Here is a 6,185-nt window from a genome sequence, read left to right on the forward strand (position 1 = left end):
TTTAATAAATCCTCAGAGTTTTTACTTCCAAAATATTCAAAATTATTTCAATATACTAATAGTCTGAGTAATAAGAGCTTCTCCAGAACCAAGGATTTGCCCTGACCCACAAGCAATGTTTAATTTATGGAGAAATTATAATTAAATACTTTACACAAAACTGAGTGGCTATTTATTTAAACCATTCCAGGCTTATAAAGCTGCTCAAATCTTCCGAGAAAAGTAATAAAAGACAGAATTACAACCAAGGATGACAATAAACTTCTGAGGCAACGGGTCCCCTGTGACAGGAGGCAACGTGCTTCCCTTGAGTTCCACCTTCAGTCACTGCCTACGAGACCTTCCTTACCTCTCATTTTTCTTGGAATAGATAAAATAAACCAAGTCATTTAATTTGGATGCTTTTATTGCCTTTGGTCTTGAGACTCTCTCCCCCTCTTGTTTCCAAGTCTTTCATTGATTTCTTTTTTTTTAAACTTTATTATGGTCAGTGTTTTTAATTTTCTTATCTTGGTTATCTACTTACCCCAATATCCTCAAAGGGCTGGAATTAACTGCCTTATATGAATGCTACTATGTGATGCCACATGCCTGTGATGCTGTTGAATGCACCATAAGCACTCAGTGGCTACCTTATATGAGGTACTCCTGTAACGAATGAAGAAAGCACTGAGTGTATGTTTGTGGTCTTCTGCTGCTATAGCCAATCCACTTCGAGGTTTGACATGTTGTGTGCTCAGAGAAGCTCTTCTGCACACCACTGTTGTAATGTGCGGTTAGTTGTGTTACTGGCGCCTTCCTGTCAGCTTGAACCAGTCTGGCCATTCTCCTCCAACCTCTCTCATTAACAAGGTGTTTTCGCCCACAGACTGCCATTCACTGGATGTTTTTTTCTGCTCTATTCTCTATGAATTCTTATGGAGTTTTTCGAGGAAGCTACCAGGAAAGTTGATGAAACCAAGGCAGTGGATGTTGTCCACATGGACTTTAGCAAGGCACTTGACCCACACGAGAGGTTAGTCAGGAAAGTTCAGTCATTTGGCATTCAAGATAAGGTAGTAAATTGGATTAGACATTGGCTTTCTGGGAGAAGCCAGAGAGGTAGTGGATGATTGCCTCTCTGTGACTAGGGGAGTGCTGCAGGGATCAGTGCTGGTTCCATTCTTATTTGTCATCTATTTCAAAGATCTGGATGATAATGTGATGAACTGGATCGGCAGATTTGCAGATGATGCCAACATAGGTGGGTGCAATGGACAGCAAGGAAGGCTATCAGAACTTGCCAGCTGGAAAAATGGCATATGGAATTTAATACAGACAAACAAAGTTTCCTGTAAAGTGTGCACAAGTGTACATGCCCACTCACCTTTTGCTACTGGCACACAAAGGAATTTAAACTGCCCACAAAAGGTTGTCATCCTCTACCTCATTGGCATGTTAAGTTTATTTCATGATCATACACAATCGTATTTCCTTTTCTGGTTTCTGATATGGATGGTTTTGACAACTTGGAGTTTGTGATGATTTGTCTGCAGATTTTAGAACTGGCTTCACGTATACTGTTTTCACAAGGGCGCAGGTCGATGGGAATAGGCAGTTTAAATGTTTCGTCATGTTCTAAATGAGTCGAAGGGGCTGTTTCTGTGCTGAACTTTTCTATGACTCTGTGAGCACTGTGCATGAAAATCCTAGGTGATCAGCAGAGATACTCAAACCACCCCTTCTGTCACCAATACCCATTCCATGCTCAACCTCACTTAGATCACATTTCATCCTCATCCCAATGTTTGGACTGAACAACAACTCTTGACCACGTGCATTCTTTTATGCACTGAGTTGCTGCCACGTGATTAGCTGTTTATATATTGGCATTAATGAGCAATGAGCGGATGTACAGATGTACCTAATAAAGTTGCCACTGAGTGCATAAATGTGCAAATGGAAATAAGCTCAACACTTACTTCGATCATTTGACTCTGACTTTTGCATACCTTTAAATCTCAATCTTCCACTCATCCTGCAGTCAATACGTCTTTAAATGCTAGTGTGCAGTACACCCCTTGATTTTCAAGCTAGGACGTACTTCTTAAAATATATTCAACAATATCATCTTGATGTTCAGTTGTGTTGGTCTTATATTTAACTGTGAAAGAGTTTCCTTCGGTGCAGCTTTAGAGAGAGCAAGCGAAGTTTGATTTTCAGATGATTACTTGTTTAACCTGGATTATTCCTGGGAGTTCTACCCCTGTTAATATACTTGATGTGATGAGGAAGTTTTAATATCAACTGTTTTGGATGCTTCACTTTGTGTAACTTTTCTGACCATCCTTTCACACGGCTTTTCACCCAATCACAGCCAACGTTTACAATCATGAATGACAGTAAATCTTGAGGTAATAAATTCCCGCTAACAGGATGCAAGGTGTTTGAAGCTATCCGTGTACCAATCCGAAGCAATCAATGTTCAGGAAAAAAGACCAAATGAAGATAGACAGCTTAGTCAGTCAATAAATCATTCAAAGGCTAATTCTGCACTCTTTAGTGGAATGGTACAGCCATTGTATGGGAAGAAGGCAGGTGAAAGGGCTTAAAAGGGATAATAAATCAGCCATGATAGAATGGCAGAGCACTCGATGGGCTGAGTGGCCTCATTCTGCTCCTATGGGTCATGGTTTAGCTTTTAGATAAACAGCTAGAATTCTGGACCACTGATGCAGAAATGAGCTCCAATCCCACCATGGCAACTGGAGAACTTAAACTTCTAGTAATTAAATTAATTAGGGTTAGGGTTTAATTAAAAAGTCAGTCTGAACAACATTACCATGAAACTACTGGGCTGTTTCAAAATCCCATTTAGTTCACTATTGTCCAGAGCTTAGTGAAGCTCAGAGAAGAAACTATACCTTACCAGTGCCCCCATATTCGTAGTTCTAAGTTCAAAGTAAATTTATTAAAGTACATATACTGTATGTAGCCATTACTACCTTGAGATTCATATTCTTGCAGGCATTTACAGGGAACAAGAAAGTACAACAGAATTTATGAAAAATTACACATAAACTTACAATGAACTGATTGCACAACTGAGTTCTTAACTTGCTTTCAAAGACTCTATAACTAACGTTCTCAGTATTATGGATGTATGTATATTTTGTGTGTGTGGCCTGGTTACACAACAATGCTATTAATAAAAACGCTGGTGATGGGAGCTAAGTTTCATGGTTCTTTACTGGCATACTCTGAACTCGGCACACACGTACAGATCAATACGCGCCCAATAGTGCATGCAACGACATGTTACTAAAACAGAAAGTAATCCCTTATTATAATGTAGGCTATACAGTACACTCCTCCCCTTTTATTTTAATAGTGTATTAACTTATTTTCACTGGGGCATTATGCTAAACAAATATGTTTACCCTTAACAAACAAACACCTACCATCTTTTTACTTAGCAACTTAATAAAATCAAATTATAACAAAGTAACACAATAATATTATAACAAGCTTTTTTTTAACTTTTGGTCTAAGACCCATTTATAACTCAAGTCGCTAGTCTCTGGGTGGGGGGTGTCTTCTCTGCCTCTCCTGGGAACGTCTGTCAATAAACTTGTTTGTTTTAATACAGATTTCCGAATAAAAGTCATGAGCAGTTGACCTCTGAGTATAGGGAGTTAAGAAGATGTGTGTCTTCAAATTGCTAAGAGTTCTAGGCAGCAGATCAACTTTGTATAACGAAGACTCTTCTGTGCGGCTGTCCTAGATATATACGCATCTTTGTGCTATCACTTGTCTTCCTTACCCATATCTCATTTGTTCCAACTGAGCTAATTACACAGCCAATCTTCGTATTCTCCTTAGATTCCAAATAGGTAGCCTGATCTTTATGACACCATCTCTTATCATAATATATATTTCCATCTTCTATTCGTGCTTCATATCTTTGTGCTGATGATTCAGCAAGAGTGCTGGGAAGATGCTCAGGAGAAGACAGAAATGTTGTCACTTTTTGTGGAACACATTATGTTGGGAGTTAAGGAAATACATGATAAATTGGAGAACAAGGTTGCATTCTATGCTGGTCAACTTGCAAAGGGTTTGAACAGTAACTCTGATGTGAGATCCTGATGGTTCATTTGGGCTGTGATTCAGGTCCTCAGGGACTGTAAAAATAGTACAGGATGTCTGTTCCTCAGGTGTGATCTGAAAGAACGTACAATTTGCTTAGGAGAACTTCCATGTGATCATTTTTACTGTTTAAAATCTATAAGGTGGTGGCTTGAATCAGGACAGCCACTCCGCCCACTGTGCCATACCTCTCTAGATGATGATTATGTACCAGCGGTAACAGAAGAAATAAGTGAAGCTATAGCAAAATTAGTCATATTTCGCAAGAGGTGTGAAGCATTTTTCGTAGCTTCGGTTTCCATGGTCTGCTTCAAAGATGACTTGCCACCAACAAAAGAAGATCTGTTGTCTCCGCTAGTGATTCAGAAGTCGGGGCAATCCAATGACTCACAGAAAGACCGATAATCGTTCACCATTTGATGAGGCAGTTGATTAAAATCCTGTTGTTCATTCCATTGTTCTTAAGCTGCTGTTAAAGTACAGTTTTGCTGATATTAAGGATTACCTGCAGCGCTATCTGTCTGGCTCAAGAGGGAGAATTCCTTCAGATACACATTCAGCACAAGTGTGAAAATACAATAGAAACCTGAGTTTGTTGTCAGAATTCGCCTCTGTTTTGATGCTGTTTCCCAACTTCTTTGTGAAAAACAGGACACATTGGCTGAGGATTCAAAATATGTATGTGCAAAAGTAACTTCCCTGCAAGGATTAAGTGTATGATTCTCAATGGAGGAAATGATTGGTTTGAGATTTACCTTGTGCGAAAGCTGTTCTGCTTGAGTGGAGATACAGGTCTTTTCGAAGATTTAAGCTTATTGAGAGTTCACAGATTTTCCATTATCTGTTCATCTGTTAACAAGTAATTTAACTGCGCAGGTGCAGGTTTTTGTCTTTTGTCTGTAATTGGAACAGGGTCATTAGGTCTCCTCCTTAGTTTCCTAGTCATTATTGGCTTTACCTCCAAAGAATCTCCTGTGAGTTCCATTATTAGCCTCTCAATCTCAATCAATTTTTTTTTTCTTCTAACTCAATCTTTTTATCTTCAAATTCCTTCACTGCTGCTTTCTTCTCTTTAATATAATTCCTTTCCACTTGTTCTGTCTCCAGTTGCAGAAAAAGCTCTGCACTTCGTATTCTTTCCTTGTATTGTTGATCTAGTTTCTTCATCCTTTTCTGATACTCCTGCAAAGTGCCTTCCTGTAACTGTTGTAGCTGTCCTTTGAGAGATTTCGATTTCTCCTGGTACATCTGCTCTTTTACTTCCAGGTAGTCTTCATCATCCTGCTTATTAGCAACATCTGTCTCACTTGCATCTGCTCTATCTTCATCCGAGTCACGGCCACGGATACTGCGCTTGTCCTCATTGTCCACGCTGTCTAGCTCTTCCTTGTCATTGTAATAGTCGACAATGAGTGAGAGGAGAGCTGTGGACATCTTCCCCACCAAGCTGTCCTCCTTGCTGACACATCTAGCCTTGACGGTGTGCCAGTCCAACTGGCTTTTCCTGAGCCATTCACGTCCGAGCAAAGGTGGTCCTCCATTTTTCAGTACATAGAGGTTCAGCTGGTGTGTTTTGTCTCCGTAGGTCACTGTCACTTTAAATTTGCCTTTGGGACGCACTTTCTGTCCTGTGTCAGTCTTTAGCAGTAGTTTAGTTTGTTTCAGAGGTATGTTTTTGCTCCAATAATACTGAGTAAGATGCTGGCTTTCTTTTCATCATTAACACCATTAGCCACACAATATAACTCCACTCTTTCAATGTAAGTTGTCCAGTCTTCAATGCCACTATCAAATGCTGTAATGGTTCCAATCATTGACATCTCTGTTAAATTAATTTAGCTCCATTTTCCCCTTGTTTTCTTTTTGTCTCACGTGTCCTTTTTGCTAGCGCCATGAGCACACTCCATCCAGATGTGTGTGTCACTCCTTTTTATCTCTCTTCTTGGTGCAGGCAGACCCTCAGCCCCTGGGGGTCAGCGCCGGCTGTGGTCTCGCCTGAACGTGCTGTGTCTCTAGGTCTCCCGACGTTCCTGACCCCAGCTGTGGTGCCGCTTCCT

The 6,185-nt window shown here is 40.1% G+C and overlaps 1 pseudogene; it reads right to left on the bottom strand.

Annotated features, from left to right (window-relative positions):
- Positions 1–3,709: 3,709 nt before the first annotated feature.
- On the bottom strand, positions 3,710–5,565 carry LOC132382349 (sin3 histone deacetylase corepressor complex component SDS3-like; annotated as a pseudogene).
- Positions 5,566–6,185: the final 620 nt, after the last annotated feature.

The sequence above is a fragment of the Hypanus sabinus genome, chromosome 28 (genome assembly GCF_030144855.1).
Source record: "Hypanus sabinus isolate sHypSab1 chromosome 28, sHypSab1.hap1, whole genome shotgun sequence".
NCBI lineage: Eukaryota > Metazoa > Chordata > Chondrichthyes > Myliobatiformes > Dasyatidae > Hypanus > Hypanus sabinus.